This window comes from Ursus americanus, chromosome 14 (genome assembly GCF_024610735.1).
Source record: "Ursus americanus isolate L20-20 chromosome 14, mUrsAme1.1.p, whole genome shotgun sequence".
NCBI lineage: Eukaryota > Metazoa > Chordata > Mammalia > Carnivora > Ursidae > Ursus > Ursus americanus.
The window spans coordinates 49,537,472-49,556,349 of NC_142140.1; the positions used below are offsets into that span (position 1 = coordinate 49,537,472).

At 39.8% G+C, this 18,878-nt stretch overlaps 1 pseudogene; it reads left to right on the forward strand.

Annotated features, from left to right (window-relative positions):
- Positions 1-6,509: 6,509 nt before the first annotated feature.
- On the forward strand, positions 6,510-7,500 carry LOC123792328 (olfactory receptor-like protein OLF4; annotated as a pseudogene).
- Positions 7,501-18,878: the final 11,378 nt, after the last annotated feature.

An 18,878-nucleotide genomic window follows, 5' to 3' on the forward strand; every position in this document is an offset into this window, starting at 1 on the left:
CCTCTGTTGCAGTCCTGCAGCACAGGCAACCTCGGGCTGGACAAGACCCGGTCATCTCTTGTGCAGTCCTGAGTCCGGATGAGGCACTGGAGTCTGACCCATTCCTGCTCTCTTGTCTGGGCACAGAGCTCCATCCTCCATCATCTACCAATCAAACAGGTATTTTGATGTCCATGTAGAGACCTTCCTCTCTGAGACCCCATCTAGATGAGTTTTACTGCCCAGTAGGGACTGCAGGAGAAGGTCAAGAGAATGAAAGTCAAGAGCATTTACCTGAGGTCACCTGAGGGCCAGTCCAGCCCAATCTAGAGCTGAGAGTTTGCTGTGGCTGTTTGCTGGCTTAAGAAATGTATTGATTGATTCATTTACGTATTTATGATGCTAAAAATAGAAGTGAATTTTGAACTCAGAAATGCAAGGTTCAAACTTACCCACTAAATAATAATAGAAACCCGATTAGACAGGGGATGGGAAGCATGAAAGAAGAACATGAGACCAAGGATTTTTGCACTTAACCAGTGTAGAAAAGTCAAGTATTAGCTCTGGAGGGATATGCAGTCAAGTGAGGACAAGCCTTTTCTCTTTTAAGATGGGGCATATTAGACTATATTTCCATACTGGGGAAAACATCCAGACAAAAGAATTCTCGCAGGTACTTCCCTGCAAGAGAAGTACATGAAACCTACGTATCACAGTGCCTCCTCTCCTTGTGTGTTCACATGAAATTTTTAAAATATATTATGTGAAAAGGGTGTGCTAATGAGCTTCCTTTCCTACTACCTCAGTACCTGTGAGCCTGAACATGGTCAGGGTTAGCTAGCCACACACTCTCTGTTGAAAATTGTCTGTGGGAGTCCTTGTGGTTTGCATAGTGGGTTTTATTTCTGTTTTTTATTATGTTCTTCCAAAGAATTGCTGTTTATTTCACGAATTTAGCTACTTGCTATTTTGCTTTTTTATGTATGTGTAGAGAGAATGTGTGAGAGTGTATGAATTTTGTGGTAAAATCTGTGAGATAGTCATAATATATTTCCTCCATTGATTTTCTAGAACTGAATGTCATCTTAATACCCTTTACTTGTGAATACCTGCTTTCTGAAAAATAAAGTGAATGTCCTTCTTCATCCTTATTGTTCACAAATTGCCCATTATACATATTTCCAACTAGTGTTCACATCTCTGTAGTCCTTATTGTTCCTGTGGACTTTTATGATTGGATCTATTTCTAAAATAGAAATGCCATCACTTGGAAGGGATTCTTCTTTATGTTTCACCAAGAACCACCTTTACCTTCCATAAACACACTGGTCCCATATCTCTTTATGTGACACGACACTAAAACTTTAGATACTGCTTCTCTCCACATTAAAAGACTTTTTCAAATTCTTTTATTCCCAAGTCCTTGGCAATCTTATTTGTATTTGGACACATGTCAATTTCATTAAATTATTACTCTTTTAAATCTTTTTGTTCAGAATTTGGTTTTGGGTCTTCTTTCAAGTTCTTTTCAGACAGTCGTTTTGAGCCACTCTGCTTAACTTCAGTGCATTTTCACTGTTCTTTCTTCAAAAGGCTCCATTACTTTTAAAACTATTCTGTGTTATACACACTTACACACTCATGCACTTCCAATGGACTGTACGAAAAGACACCTGTGCATATCGTAAGTTCTCTTTACGTTCTGACACAATCTTTTATTCTAGCTCCCCGCCCCAGTCCTTCTGACTCAAGAACACCTTCTACATGTCCCTTTACTCAACCAGTGTGATGCTGACTCATTTTTTCAGCACCTGCATGACATTACAGGGTGTGGCTGTGCCATTTACACTTCTGATGATCTTTCTTTTTTTCTTATTAAATTATGATTATATCAATGCTACAAAAATCTTCAAATAGTTAAAACTATATTTCACAACCAGAGGTGATATTGCCTCCAGGGAACATTGAGCAATGAAGACATTTTGGGCTGTCACTCCGGGAGGGGTGCATGGAGGCCGGGGATGTTCTAAACATCCTACAATACACAGGACACAGCCCAGCACAGAGAAGGTTCTTGCCCAGAACATTCGTAGTTCAGAGACTGAGAAATTGGGAGTTAAAGAATATCTGTATTTTTTTAATATTTTATTTTTTTAAGTAATCTCTACACCCAACATGGGGCTTGAATTTGACACCAAGCTCAAGAGTCCCATGCTTTACCGACTGAGCCAACCGGGTGCCCCAAAGATTATCTGTATTTTTAATATTTGTAATTGTCTTCAGAGCCTCCCCAAGACATTTTAACACTTCACAATTCTGACAACAAAATTAGAAAGTACCCTTCTGCCATTTATTTAAAAGTTCCAACCCCAGTCGATGTGACAACCCTGTGAATGTTTTCTAAGTGATGGTGTGATAGAGATTTTTTGCTGAGTTTTTAAACTATTAGTGGGCTCAGACGAAGATTCCTACATTTGCTCACCATGTTTATTTGCCTATTATTATTATTATATGTTCACATATTATATGTCTATCTATAATTATCAGCATTTCAAGTAATTGTTATGAATCACAGTTTCTCTAATGACTTTTAGCTAAATATTTTTGACTATCAACTACTTTTAAATTTTCATTAGTTAAATATATCTATCTTCTTACTTCTAAGATTTCTGCCTTAATTATGATGGTTTGCACACCTGTGGGCTTTATATGTAGGTTTCTAGATGTGCATCCAAAATGGAATGGTTACTCCAAAACTGAGGGATTACTCCAGATTTTTGTGAGATGTGTGAGATACGAAGCCACTGCACTTACTTCCACATAGAAAGCTATTTGTGCCAAGTCCCATCAACATTCCAGTCTTTTCCAACTGAATTGAAATGCAAATTTGAGTTGTATTAAATACCCATATATTCACTGGTGGTGGGAATGCAGGCTGGTACAGCCAGTCTGGAAAACAGTATAGAGGTTCCTCAAGATGTTAAAAATAAAGTTACCCTATGATCCAGCAATTGCACTACTGGGTATTTACATCAAAGATACAGATGTAGTGAAAAGAAGGGGGGCCTGCACCCTTATGTTCATAGCAGCAATGTCCACAATAGCCAAAGTGTGGAAAGAGCTGAGCTGTCCTTCAATGGATGAATGGATAAAGAAAATGTGGTTTACATATAAAATGGAATATTACTCAGCCATCAGAAAAGATGAATTTCTACCATTTACATTGACATGGACAGAACTAGAGGGTATTATGCTGAGTAAAATAAGTCAAGCAAAGAAAGACAATTATCATATGGTTTCACTCATATGTGGAACATAAGGAATAGTGCAGAGGACAATAGGGGAAGGGAGGAAAAGCTGAGGGGGAAGAAATCAGAGAGGGAGACAAACTATATGAGACTCTGGACTCCAGGAAACAAACTGAGGGTTGTGGAAGGGGAAGTGGGTGGGGGAATGGGGTAACCTGGTGATGGGCATCAAGGAGGGCACATGATGTAATGAGCACTAAGTGTTATAAGCAACTAATGAATCATTGAACATTATATCAAAAACTAATTTGATACATTGGCTAATTGAATTTAAATAAAAAAGAAAATATTTTTTTAAAAAAAGAGTAAAATCATGGAACACTACATCAAAAACTAATGATGTACTGTATGGTGACTATCATAACCTAATAATAAAAAAGAGTAAAATATAAATAAATAAACATAAATATCCATATATAATAAGACCTAATTCCTAATTCATTCAACAAATACTAAAAGGGCATCTGTTGTGTTCCAGAAATTTCTAAGAACGTTTTATGTTTTACTCTTCTATTTCAAAGTCTTGGGGAATTTTATCATTCATCCATGTTGATTTTGTGAAATTACTACTCCTGTAGATCCCGTTTCAGTTAGTTCTCTAAACTCCCTTCAATGTTGTTGAATATAATTGTACTGAAACTGCTTTCTTTAACCTGTTTTTATCTCCTCTGTCATTCTATGCATTTCATAATGTCTCATTTTCTTAAATTTGTTTCTATATAAGTGCATATACAGCCACACCCATAAAGAAAAAGATGAACAGCACAGGTGAAGTCCCTGCTCCTTTGGTCCTTGTGTCAGAGTGACAGACAAGAGAGCAGTGAGATAAATGTGAGTACAAGATAATGACTTGGATAAGTCACATGAAGAATATTCAGAGTAAAAAGGTGATTGACGAGGGGTGTTTAGGATTCACAGAGTGTGTGGGGGGAGGCTTTCGCATGTTGGACAAGGACCAGACCATGAGTACTTGAGTTTGTCAGACTTGCCAAGAAACTGACTAAAACACAAAGCCCATCCCATTCCCCCTGGTGATGGGTATTAAGGAGGGCATGGAATGGGATAGACTGGTGATAGGTAGTAAGGAGGGCACGTATTGCATTGTGCACTGGGTGTTATATGCAACTAATGAATCATCGAACTTTGCATCAGAAACCAGGGATGTACTGTATGGTGACTAACATAATATAATAAAAAAAAAACATTAAAAAAAAGGAGGGCATGTATTGCATGGTGCAGAGTGTTACACGCAAGTAATGAATCATGGAACTTTACATCAAAAACTAGGGATGTACTGTATGGTGACTAACACAATATATAAAAAAAAAAAAAAAAAGCCCAAGAATGTCAAATAAACAAAAAAAAAAAAAAAGATATCACGTAAGAAAAATAATAAAAGGGTTCACCTGATCCTCTGTTGGACCAAATAAAAACCAATTGGTCAAATAATTATGGAATAGGCACAGAAAAAACAGGTCTTCTGCTATCTGCTATCTGGTAATAAAAACACCTAATTTTGTGAAGTGTTGGTTGATTCTCTTTACTCATTTTTCTCTTGTGATGTTCAGTGCAGTCTGTAAGGTGTTTTATGTCATAGAGATGTCACTACTTTTGTCTTTTGGACAATTTATGTTTGCTCTTTTATTATTTTGGGTGGGTATAAATGGGATAAAGCCAGGATTGGATGCCACCAGCAGCACGGAAGTTTTCCTTCATCATAGTCTCCAGGACAACTGAGCTTATTAGATCATTTTACTCTTTATGTCCATGTCATTTCTCCCTCCCTCTATCTCTCTTTCCCTCTCTCTTTCTCTCCCTTTATTGAACACAATTATTTATGTTTCCTCACATGCAGATTGGAAAGTGGCCACCCCAAAATGGACCCCTAAGATGATTTGTCCCTGGGAAGGTATGAATAAGAATTTCTGGGTACTATTTCTACATTCCTTATGGGAAAGTTAATTTGATGTATATGCATTCATATCTTATACAGTGGGTTAGAGCAGATGGGGGAGAGGTGAGAAGGACATAGAAGTAACACACACAAACAGGACATGGTGTGCTGTGTTCTGTGTATGTGACAGTGTGTGTGTGTGTGTGTGTGTGTGTGTGTGTGCGCGCGCGCACATGCATGCATGCACCTTGATGAGTGAAAGCAGTCCTCAGAGTAGGGATACACAGCATCCTCTATTCTAAGATACCCTTATAATACACAGTCCAGATTCAATCAACAGATGATAGTAAGGCGGGATGTTCAATTGACAGGAAATTATTGCAACCAGATTCATAAAGTGCAAGAGGTATATAGTGTGGATGAGGAAGTCCCTGTGTCTTGAACATTAAGCAGCTGTGAGGTCACATGGTTCTACGAAATTCACTGCCACCACCTCCCATCACTCTCCTTCTTGTCCATTCCCCTCAACATGCTGGCTTCCTTCTAAGCCCTGATTTTCTTTTTTTTTTTTTTTTAAGATTTTATTTATTTATTTGACAAAGAGAGACAGCCAGTGGGAGAGGGAACACAAGCAGGGGGAGTGGGAGAGGAAGAAGCAGGCTTCTAGCGGAGAAGCCGGATGTGGGGCTCAATCCCAGGACTCTGGGATCATGCCCTGAGCCGAAGGCAGATGCTTAACGACTGCACCACACAGGCGCCTTTGAGCCTTGATTTTCTGATAGAAGCTCTTCCTCATGACCTTTGAACCAGTGGTCCCCTCTGCCAGGAAGACCTCCTGTCTTCCACCCTCTCTTGCTTGAGGTCTCAGTTCAAATGTCACCTTCTTAGCCAACCTTGACTAAGACCCAACCTAACACCCTACCCACCCTCTCTTTTAACCTGCTTCTGTTTTCTTCATAATGTCTGTCCAGGGGACAGATATCTATATCCACTTCTATCCTATGATCATCATTGCCTCTTTAGCACCCTCTAATTTATGACGGAATTTCCAAAACAGGTTGACACTCTATATTTTCCTCAAATGCTTCAAATAACTTCTTATTCAAACTGTACAATGACTGATCTTTTGGGATATATCTGATGTTGGGATGGAAATCACTAAAAGGAGAGGACATAGGGATCCCCTCAAGGGACCCAGATCCATTCACAAAATCTTGAAATGAGTTTCTTGACTGGAAAATATACATTGTGGCATTTCTAGAATCTGAGCAATGTGCATTTGTATGAAAATTTGTCCTGTTATTTTCCCCTGTGCTGGTAGTCACCTCCACCACATGGACACAGGAAACTATACAAGAATTTCAGAGTTTCTTCTTCTGGGACTTTCAGAGGAAGCAGAATTGCAGCCCCTCATTTTTGGGCTTTTTCCTCATCATGTACCTGATCACTGTGTTTGGAAACCTGCTCCTCATCCTGGCCGTCAGCTCTGACTCCCACCTCCACACCCCCATGTACTTCTTCCTGGCCAACCTGTCCTTTGTAGACATCTGTTTCACCTCCACCACCATCCCCAAGATGCTGTGGAACATCCAGACTCAGAGGAAAGTGATCACTTATGAAGACTGCATTAGCCAGATGTACTTTTTCATACTGTTTGGAGGATTAGACAACTTCCTTCTGGCTGTGATGGCTTATGACCGCTTTGTGGCCATCTGTCACCCCCTGCACTACATGGCCATCATGAATCCCCAGATCTGCAGACTGTTGGTTTTGGTGTCCTGGATCATGAGTGCCCTCTATTCCTTGTTACACACCTCAATGGTGCTACGGCTGTCCTTCTGTACAGTCATAAAAATCCCCCATTTTTTCTATGAACTCAATCAGATGATACAACTTGCATGTTCTGACACCTTTCTCAATAACATGGTGATATATTTTGCAGCTGTGTTGCTAGCTGGTGGTCCCTTCCTTGGGATCCTTTACTCTTACTCTAAGATAGTTTCCTCCATCCTTGGGTTCTCATCAGCTCAGGGCAAGTATAAAGCATTTTCCACCTGTGCATCTCACCTCTCAGTTGTCTCCTTATTTTATTGTACGAGCCTGGGAGTGTACCTGAGCTCTGCTGCTACCCAGAGCTCCCACGCAAGTGCAGTGGCCTCGGTGATGTATACAGTGGTCATGCCCATGCTGAACCCCTTCATCTACAGCCTGAGGAACAAAGACATAAAGAGGGCTCTGATGAGATTCTCTGGGAGGGCATCTCTAAAAGGGCTAATTGTCCTGGGGCTGAAGATGTGCACAGGATTACAGAGCCCATAGCTTGAGCCAAATATTGACATTTTTTTTTATCAGATTCTGGAAGTGGAACATGACTTTTCTATTTTTTTCTGGGAATTTCTATTTTTTTATTATTTTTCCCTCTCTGTATAATTTATGTAACTTACTTTATTAACCTTTGTGATATCTCTGATATCCAAGAGATTTTCCCTTTCCCATTTTCCTGCTCTCAATGGTATTCCTAACCTCACATGTGAAATATTTGGAAATTCTCTCTTATTCAAAGGACTACATGATCTGTTAAAAGTAATTTCTTCTTAAATAAAATACATTGTAGTATTATTTCTTATGTTTGACTGAACATTACTCCTGTGGAAAATACACTCTTGGTCACCACAGCTATTTCATAACAGAGAAAAATCTGAGGCTGTGCTTCACTTTTCTGAAGATCATTCCTCTGTCTATCGCTACCTTCACTGCTCTTCCTGAGAATGCAGACTTTGACGTACTGGTGGTTCTAGCTGCTCATGGGGATTTTTCTACACATTAGGATCCTGTCGTTACACAGCTTGTGTCCACCATGACTGCCATAGTCACTGGCAAAAGAAATAATAATAAAATACATGTCTCCAAGTGGAATCTACACAGAAAGACAAATATGGAAAATATTGATTGACATAATAAGACCTTAGAATCACACTTGACTTTAAGGATGATGAAGCAGAACATTAAATCATACATTTTTTTCTATGCAGAATATTTCTTTCTTAGCCACTTCATCTACTCATTGACTTATGGAATATCAGGATCCATTTGTAAGGTGTATTCATTAAGATGAAAGACTGGTGGCATGTTTGGGGTTTAGTTAAATTATTTTCTGGTTTCTGACTGAAAATTTCTAATGCTACATACAAATATGATTCCTTCCATTTCTTTAAGCAAAATATCTCCAATTCTCCAAAAGTTTGCCATAACTACTAAAGGGGCAGCGAGTGAACAAAATCAGTATCATCCACTGTATATGATCCTTATAACCACAGGATGACCCACCAGCAAGCTTGGTATCCTGTTCAGGTGTGACTCAGACTCACAAGTTGTGGACACACATATATGTCTTTCCCAACTGTGCATGTTACCTCAAAGGGGCCTCGATGCAGTCATTATTTTTAAAGATTTTATTTATTCATTTGAGAGAGACAGAGGGCACAAGCAGGGGGATAGGCATAGGAAGAGGTAGAAGCAGACTCCCCACTGAGTGGGGAGCCTGATGCAGGGCTTGATCCCAGGACCTGGAGAATATGTGCTGAGTCGAAGGCAGATACTTAACCATCTGAACACCCAGGCACCCCCAATGGAGTCATTTTTAATACCGTTACATGAAATAAACTTCAAGGACAGAGTAATGATGAAGGATACCTTCAATTATCAGAATGAACGCCTAGAATAAAAAAAATCAGATTATTACAAATGCTGTCAGTTCTGCCTGATTTGATTATTACATCAGTTAGCTATTACTGCATACAAAGCATCTTAAAATAAAATGGCTTAGTATAATCTCTTTATTACCAAAGGGGATCGCAGTGTAAGTATGGCAGGGGATTGTAGGGTAGACAGTTGTTCTGATCTCTGCAGAGAGATGTGCAAATCTCTACATTATGTTTGTAAGGCTCATTCACAAGGTGTGTGGTTGTAGCTCTTTTTTGTCTTGAGCCAATTTATGTCATTTTACTTCTTTTATATATGTAGGCTAATCTTTTAGTGATTGAAAGAAATGATTTTATCAAATGTGAATTGTCTCAATTTAATTCCACTCTTTTAAAATCCACATGTGAATCTTTGCTTTTTCACAATTGGAAGAGATCTTTCCCAAATCTTTATGTGTGACTCAGCTAACTGTGCTTGGGATCTGACCCTGAGTCATGCACCACTAGAATTTTTAAATTCTATTTATTTTAATGGAGGGACTGTTACATGCGATACACTGTACATATTTAAAGTATACAACTTTAGGACTTGAGTCATTGAAAAATCATGGGTACTGCCAGGTTCCATTTCCATAGAACTCCAGAAGGCTCACGGTTAAGTTCTAACTGCTTCTTTATACAAATGCTAGGAAGAAAACCCTCCAACCTTCTTTTCCTTCTGAAGGAAATGTGGAATCATAAATATAACTTCAGTGATGTTGTGAAGAAAGATGAAATGTGTGGAAATACTGTTTTGGGTCCAAAGAATGTTCAAGGGTTGTGTATATGCAGATGTATATGTACTTATATACTTTTTCTTTTGAACAAAAACACTCATGTGCATATATGTACATGCACAAGACTCATAACCCTCATTGTAACTCGTTATAAACTATCTATGTGTTGAAAGAAAGCTTGAGAGAAACTTGGAGGGTAAAGAAATGAAAAGAATGAATATTTCAATTCACATGAAATTCTAGGAATGTAGAAATTCAGATAAAAAAATTTAGAGTAGAACAGGTGGCCTTAATTTTAACAATGAATTGGTTTGCCCATCTCAATGCCCAGAGGCCTCAAAGACAGAACCACATTGACATTTATGCAAGGAGAAATTCTCTGTACCAGCTAAACGGGCTGAATATCCTCAAACTGACTTTAGATTTTTCTTCTACTTAAGGTAGTGTTTCAATACAAAATGCCCTTACTCAAGGAAGCTAAGTGAATGATTTGACAATAAAATAATAAAATAATAAATAAAAGTTTCTCCTTCCAGATGCCTCAGAGAGCAATTTCCTTCTTTGTAACTAAATGATTGATGGAGCTAAGAACTGTTGTATCACTGATGCTGTCTTCATGACATCCTTATGTAGATCCTGTTTTCCTATCGATTGACCTTTCTGGTGATATATTCATAATGATTTTCATCCTGGTACTGCATTTCTAATTTTTTGATGGGGACAGTTATTCTGGAAGGAGGTGACATTTGAAATGCAAATAGAAGACAGAGGCATAGGAATATTTTTCTTCTTTTTTTCAGTTTTATTGGAATGTAATTGACATATAAAACTGTGGAAGTTTAAGCATACAACTTGGTGATTTCATATACATATACATTGTGAAATGATCACCATGATAGTTTTTGAATACATCCGTCACTTCACATAGTTACCATTTCTTTTTGTTGTAAAAACATTTACTGGGTACTGGGTTAGCAACATTGAAGTCCATAGCACAATATAGTTAAACATAATGACCATATTGTACCTTACGCTCCCAGAACTCATTCATCTTATAACGGAAGTTTTGTAGGCTTTCACCAATATCTTCTCATTTCTCCAAACCCCAGCCACAGGCAAACATCAAACTACTCTCTGTTTTTATTAGCTCAGATTTTTGTATTTCACATATAAGTGAGATCATACACTATTTGTCTCTCTCTGTTTAATTACTTCACTGAGCGTAATGCCCTTGGGGTCCATCCATATTTTAGCACTGGAAAAGATGTCTTCCCTTTTTATTGCTAAATTTCATTGTACAGATATGCCATCATTATTAATTCATCTGTCAATGGATACTGGGCTGTTTCCATGTCTTGGCTATTGTGAATAATGCTGCACAAATGCAAGGGCACAGATATCGGAGATATTCACAAATACATGAGAATTAAACCACACACTCATAAGCAGCCAAGGGGGCAAGAAGAAACCAAAAAGGAAATTTAAAAATATTGAGTCGAATGAAAACAGAAACACAGCCTATCAAAACCTATGGGATGTTGCAAAAGCAGCTCTAAGAGGGGTGTTTATAGCAATAAATGCCTACATTAAGAAAAATAAAAGGCCTTCACAACCTCACTCTATGATTCAAAGACCTAGAAAAAGAAGAACAAACTAAGTACAAATCAGCCTAGAAAAAGAAATAACAAATATCAGAGCATCCATAAATGATATATGTACCAAAAAACCATGAGAAAAGATTAACAAAGCTCGGGGCCATTTTTTTTTTTAAAGCTAAGCAAAATTGACAATGCTTTTGTTAGAGTAAAGGAAAGGAGTGGGGAAGAAGACACAAATAAAATCAGCAGAAAAAGATGATACCTGACAACCAATACCATAAAAATACAAAGAATCATAGGAGACCACTATGGAGATTTTCACTCCAACAAATTGGACAACCTCGAAGACAAAGTTAAATCCATAGAAACATAAAACCTACCATGACTAAATCAGGAAGAAATAGGAAATATGAACAAACCCATAGTGAGTAAGGCTATTAAATCAGTAGTCAAATTCTCCGAGGAAAGAAAAGCTGAGGACCAGAGAGCTTCACAGGTGAATTCTACTAATCATTTAAAGAAGAATTAATGACAATCCTTCTCAAAAACTTCCAGAAATTTACAGAGGAGGACACATTCTCAACCTCATTTTATAAGGCCAGCATTACCCTGACACCAAAGCCAGAAAAGGTCGGTACAAAAAAACAAAACCATACAACAATATCCTGGATGAACAGGGACACAATATCTTTTCAGAAAATATTAGTAAACTGAATTTACCAGCACATTGAAGGAATTATATGCCATGATCAAGTGGGATTTATCCCTAAAAGACAAGGATGAGCAAAAGCAAATCAGTAAATGTGATACATCCCATTAACAGAACAAAATTTAACAAACATATGATCATCTCAATACATGCAGAAAAAGCTTCTGACAAAATACAACATCTTTTCATGATTAAAAAAAACCAAATACTTCAACCAACTGGGTATAGGAAGAACATACCTCATCATAAAAGAAGACCCTATATGACAAAACCACAATAACATCATACTTAATGGTGAAAGGTTAGAAAACTTTTCCTCTGAGATCAGGAGCAAGACAAGGGTTTCCACTCTCACCAGTCCTATTCAACATAATACTGTAGGTCTTGGCTAGAGCAATTCTGATGGGAGTGGCTGGGGCATGTCTTGCAGTCACAGCAAGAACCCAAGGGCTGGTGCAGCCACAGCAGAGGCTCTGGTCAGGGAAGCATCTGTGGGAATGTCCACAAGCACAGGGCGCAGGGGGTGCCCGGGCTTTCCTAGCCTGAGCATCCCTGTCAGGAGCCTGAGACTTAAACAGAACAGTGTTAGAGTCCACATTCTCAGGAAGAGGAGTGACAGTAGTGATGTAAAAAGATTGACAGTTTCTAGGTGAAAACTGGGATTTTGAATTCTCACCTACAATAAAGTAATGTGATGGGCTTAGTGGCCAAGTGTAATTTCTTCCACATGAAGAATACAGCTCATGATTATTCTTTGGAAAATTGAGGACAAATTTCCATGGAATGGAATAAGTCATATGAACCGAAATTAGTTTGTGTGTGTGTGTGTGTGTGTGTGTGTGTGTGTGTGTGTGTGTGTTATGTTAGTCACCATACGGTACATCATTAGTTTTTGATGTAGTGTTCCATGATTCATTATTTGCATATAACACCCAGTGCTCATCACAACATGTGTCCTACTTAATACCCATCACTGGGCTAACCCATCCCCCTCCCCTCCCCTCTGAAACCCTCAGATTGCTTCCCAGTGTCCATAGTCTCTCATGATTTGTCTCCCCCTCAGATTCGCCCCCCTTCATTTTTCCTCCTTCCCCTAATGTCCTCTGTGCTATTCTTTATGTTCCACATAAGAGTGAAACCATATAATAATTGTCTTTCTCTGAAATGAAATTAGTTTAAGAATTCCAACATGTTCCATGTAAGATACAGAAATTTTCAGGCATTTGCGATCCAAAGTTGGGGAAAACATTGAGAACAGATGAAAATGGACAAAGGGGAAACTACTTTTCAGACAAAACAAAAAGTTAATAAAGCAAGTTACTTAAATATATGGAGATGTTGAATTCAAGCAAATGGAAATTCTAGGAAATAAATAGAAGAAGCAGATTCTATTTTCATAGTCTGGTTGAAGAATAGCAGTTCCTGGTTCTGAGGTTATGAGCCCTGCAATCATGGGCATTTCTTCTGTCCCAGGACAATGGGCCTTTACATCACTGGAACCCCAACGATTCTTTTCAGAGCCCTCTTTATGTCTCTGTTCCTCAGGCTGTAGATGAAGGGGTTCAGCATGGGTGTGACCACCGTGTACATCACCGAGGCCACTGCACTTGCGTGGGAGCTCTGGGGAGCAGCAGAGCTCAGGTACACTCCTAAGCTTGTACAAAAAAATAAGGAGACAACAGAGAGGTGGGATGCACAGGTGGAAAATGCTTTATACTTGCCCTGAGCTGATGATATTCCACATATGGTGGAAACTATCTTAGAGTAAGAATAAAGGACCCAGCAAAAGCACCACCACCCAGCACTACAATTGCAAAATACATCAACAAGTTATTAAGAAAGTTATTGGAACAGGCAAGTTGGACTATTTCATTGAGTTCACAAAAATAGTGGGGGGTGTGCAATTGTATACAGAAGGAAAGCGCAACATCATTAAGCTTTGTAAGAAGCAATTCAGGATACATGTGATCCAGGACAGAAGAACAAGCAGTCGGCAGAGCTGGGGGCTCATTATTACCGGGTAGTTCAGGGGGTGGCAGATGGCTACGAATCGGTCATAGGCCATCACAGCCAGGAGAAAGACGTCCAATACAGCAAAGAGTGTGAAAAAATACATCTGGGTGAGGCAGCCTTCAAAAGTTATGACTTTGCTCTGACTCTGGATGTTCCACAGCATCTTGGGGATGGTGGTGGAGGTGAAACAGATGTCTACAAAGGACAGGTTGGCCAGGAAGAAGTACATGGGGGTGTGGAGGTGAGAGTCAGAGCTGACGGCCAGGATGATGAAGAGGTTTCCAAACACAGTGATCAGGTACATGGAGAGGAAAACCCCAAATATGAGGGGCTGCACTTCTGGGTCCTCTGATAATCCCAGAAGAAGAAATTCTGAAATTCGTGTATTATTTCCTGGGTCCATGTGGTGGAGGTGACTACCAGGGAACAAAAAATAACATGATTGATTTTCTCAATAATGAAAATTACAAAGATCATTGAAATTCTGTAACTTTTATTTTACATTCAAAAATTCAATATCCATAGTTTTTATATGGAACGTGTCCTCTTTTGGACCCCACATTCTAGCATGAAAAGGAATGCCATCCCACATTTGGCCTTTTCCCCAAATATTCGTGTATTCTATACTTTTAATGAGAAATTCTGCCACATATTTAAGGAAATATCTTGAGTACTGACTACCAGGCAAAGATAATAAGTGTCAAGAAAAGAGTGTCTGCACAGTTCAGTGATGGATAAGATAATCTGGTGCTCTGAGCCTGCCCCGGACATCAAAATGACCATGGTGTTTCTGAGACAGTAAAAATATGGAGACAAGCCCTGGAGGTCACAGCGCAGGGAAGCTTCCTCCACAAGCAGCACGTACTTGCCCACAAACGCCTAGATGCCAGTTTGTACCTTTGACTATGGCTGAGCTACCTACAAGATTATTGCATGTTTCATTCAGGGCTAGTCCAGAGGAGGGGGACAGTTGGGTGCCAGGTGTGGGTCAGACTGGCTATTCCTGGCAGCCTGACTTTCTGACCTCCGAGGCTGTTAGGCCACTCTCTCACCCTAGGATGGGTCACCAAGGGACACCTTGGCTAAGGGACAGGGAGCTGATATGTCAGGACGCCCTTATAGGCACAATTTTCTAACATGTCCAGGAACATACCAGAATCGCGAGATGGGAAAGAGCACATCCTTTGTGGGGACTCCTCTGGACTGTGTACTGTGAAACTGAGTAACTACCCCTTGTAAAAGTTTTCTAGTGTTTTCCATGAGTTAAAAACAGCAGGTTCTTCAAGGCAAGGTAAAATCAGGTGTGACCTTCGCACTGTGACCTCCCAGGCATGGTCTCATCTTTATTCCCTAGGACTCTCCCTTGGGGCGTCTTTTAACCCACTGGAAACAATTTCGATTGCAAAACTGAGGAAAGGACCGTGCTGCAGTAACACTGCATGGCCTCAGTGGGATCTGTCAGTCAGAGCTCTTCTGTAGAAAACAGGGCTCTACATCAGGACCTTTACCTAAGGACCTTTTCCAGAATATGTTTGCCCGAGCAAGTCTGGTGAGTAAATTCCCTCCTGACATTTTGGATGTTAATTATCCAAATAGGCCTCCTCAGAATAAACCCAGTTTGCTGGAGGAAACACAGGCCCTCCCTAGCAAAGGGGACACTGACTCTTTCTCACTGCTCTTCCTAATAGATGTGGGGGCTTCTCCCTCATTTGTTTCTGTGATTAATGGCTATAATTGGAACCCATTGTCTCTGATTAGTCTACCTTGGGACAGGGACTTTTCAGAATATTCCCGAGCAGCTGCTGAAACTCCCTTTGTTTCCCCGTCTTTTCTGGCTCAACATGGACTCCCTAATTCCACTTTGGTGGAAACACAAATGAACAAAAATCTGCATCTCCTCATCTGTCCAAGCTGACAGGCTTTAGAACTTGGAATCTTCTTTCTCTGCTTTCTAGCAGCACTCTGCCTCTTCTGCCTCCCCTTCCTCCTCCTCCTGTTTCTGCACCAACTTGGGCGGGACCTGTGGACACCACTCACTTCAAGTTTCCCCACCAGTGTTGCTGGTAAAAATTGGCAGTGCAGAACAAAACTGATTGACTTCTAAAAGGAATGAACCATGAGAGATGATGGACTCTGGGAAACAAACTGAGGACTTCAGAGGGGAGGGAGGTGGGGGAATGGGATAGGCCAGTGATGGGTAGTAAGGAGGGCACGTATTTCATGGTGCACTAGGTGTTATATGCAAGTAACGAATCATGGAACTTTACATCAAAAACTAGGGATGTACTGTATGGTGACTAACATAATATAATAAAAAGTTATTATAAAAAATAAAATAAAAAAATAAAAGAGAATCCAGGTGGAATATAATTCAGCATTTATGTGAATTTAAGTTTGTTGGTTTAATTAAGATAGAGACGTCTTTAAAGTTATCAGCGTTAAGTGTGAAACTCTTATTCTACCAAGATTTACTGAAGGTAAAATAAGCACATGATCTCTGTTGCAATTTGTCAGCAAAAAGATGGCTTAAAATGATGGTTAATTTTCTGTCTCAAAGTCATGGTAATTGTTAATATAGCTTTCATTCAAAGTCTTTAGTGACCTGAAACTTAAAAGTTTTGCTTGGATGATAAATTGGGATTAAATTCATTGGACATCTAGGTCTTCTACAAATAATATAAAGTGCTAAAGCATTGATTATTGGATATAGGTTTCTGCTTTTGCTTCTTACTGCAAATAAACTAAGAATATTTGGGTCTGTTGGTGAACATACTTTGACTAATGAATCGTGGAACTTTACATAAAAAACCAGGGATGTACTGTATGGTGACTAACATAATATAATAAAAATATTATTATAAAAAATATGGAAGACCTTAAAAATGTGAATAGCAGTCACTCTGTGAAATTGACATTAGCATTGAATAGATTAATTAGTTAATTAATCAAATACAAATAAAGTGATCACTCGTTCTGGGCTGTGTTGAATTGGCTCTCAGGTGGTGATGGGTCAATGTTCTTGGCTTCCATTCTCTCTGACCCTGTCATCCATGGTCCACTGGGGTGTTGGACTCACCTGGCTGGGGTGTCTGACAGGAAGCTGTCCTTGTGGAAGTCTGAATTCCTCCCTGGACAACAGATGATATGGACTGAAGCTCTGTCCTTAGCCGAGGCAGCAGGAAGAAGTGAAGCTTCGGCCCCAGCCAGAATTAGGAGTTAGAACAAACAGACGAAAAGCATGGACTTTCCCATCCAAGGTTGCACAGGCTGAGAGACTGGAGGACGTACTGACAGCTCTCTGTATCTGCTCATTATGTATATTTCCCTCTTGTGACTCCAGCATTATTCCCGGTGGAAAACTGGCACACAAAGGACATTTCTCTAATGAATCTCTGTTCCCAAAAGACCCGTTTAAAAACAGTGAATCCAGGGGCACCTGGGTGGCTCAGTCATTAAGCGTCTGCCTTCAGCCCAGGGCCTGATCCCAGGGTCCTGGGATCGAGCCCCACATCAGGGCGCCTACTTCTTCCTCTCCCACTCCCCCTGCTTGTGTTCCCTCTCTCGCTGGCTGTCTCTCTGTCAAATAAATAAATAAAATCTTAAAAAAAAAAACCACAGTGAAACCACTTGGGGGTTTTCATTCCCTTCCCCTGAACTTGCCCCCTATTTGACATGTGGATCTCCTAGCATTTTATCTCAGCTCCAAGTTATACTTTTCTCCAAGTCTATGACCAAGGAACCTACCTGGATTAGGTCTCTTATCTTCAAAGCATTGACACGCGGTGGGGACTCACCCTGCTATCTCCAGATGGGGTCTATTCTTTTCAGTATGGTGGAGAAGTGGGTTTTTCTGATAATAAACTTCTTTGTCTGCAAGAGACTTGTGCAATTACAATTAATATTTCTTACATCAGGGGTGCCTGAGTCCCTCAGTTGGTTAGGCAGCTAGCTCTTGATTTTGACTCAGGTCACGGTCTCACGGTCCTGGGATTGAGCCCAGCACTGGGCTCTGTGCTTATCTGGGAGTCATCTTAAGGGTTCTCTCTCTCCCTGTCCCTCTGTCCCTTCCCCACTCATGTGAGCTCTGTCTCTCTAAAATAAATAAATAAATCTTAAAAAAAGAATCACTTCATTTCAAATTAAAAGCTGTTACTTAGTCACTTGTTATAAAATATTTGCTAATTATAAGACATATACTTAGGTGTTTGTATGTACTATCACTTGTCCTGAGCACCCTAGATGGATTGTTGGATTTAATTTTTGTAAACATGTTATTCCTGAGAAGTACATTGCCTGACTCCATTTTCCATGCAGAAATGACTCTTGGTGGTGTCTAGTGATCTGCCTGAAGTTAATAGCTGAGTATGTGGTAGGGATTGAGTGTGATTCTCTCAGGAAGCTTCTAGTTCTCAAGCTCTGGGGCAGTGGTTCTCAACCAGGAATGAATTTTACTCTGCAGATGTCTGGTAAGGTCTCATGCTCTGAACACCTACATCCACAAGAAAGCACCCTCCCAAAATAGAATTACACTGTCCCATATGTCAAAGGAAACAAGTGAGAAGACCTATTCTAGACCAGCACTTCTCCAACTTCAAATTGTCTACAAGGTGTCCATGAATCCACACGGATCCCACTACAAATGCAAATCTGACCACAGGTCTGAGTAGCCCAGAGAGTCTGCGTTTCTAGCAAGCTCGCAGTTGCTGTTGATGTTCAGTCCTCGTCTGTGGACCACTCTTTGCTTAGCAAGGCTGTGATCCTGCGTTAGAGTTAGGTGTAGGGTGTTTTAGGTCTTGTGCACCAAAAACTATCGCTGCATGTAATTTTGAAGAAATCATGTATTCACTCATTATAGAGGCTATGTAAATTCTGTGTTTGTTTCTTTTATGTACAGGTCCTT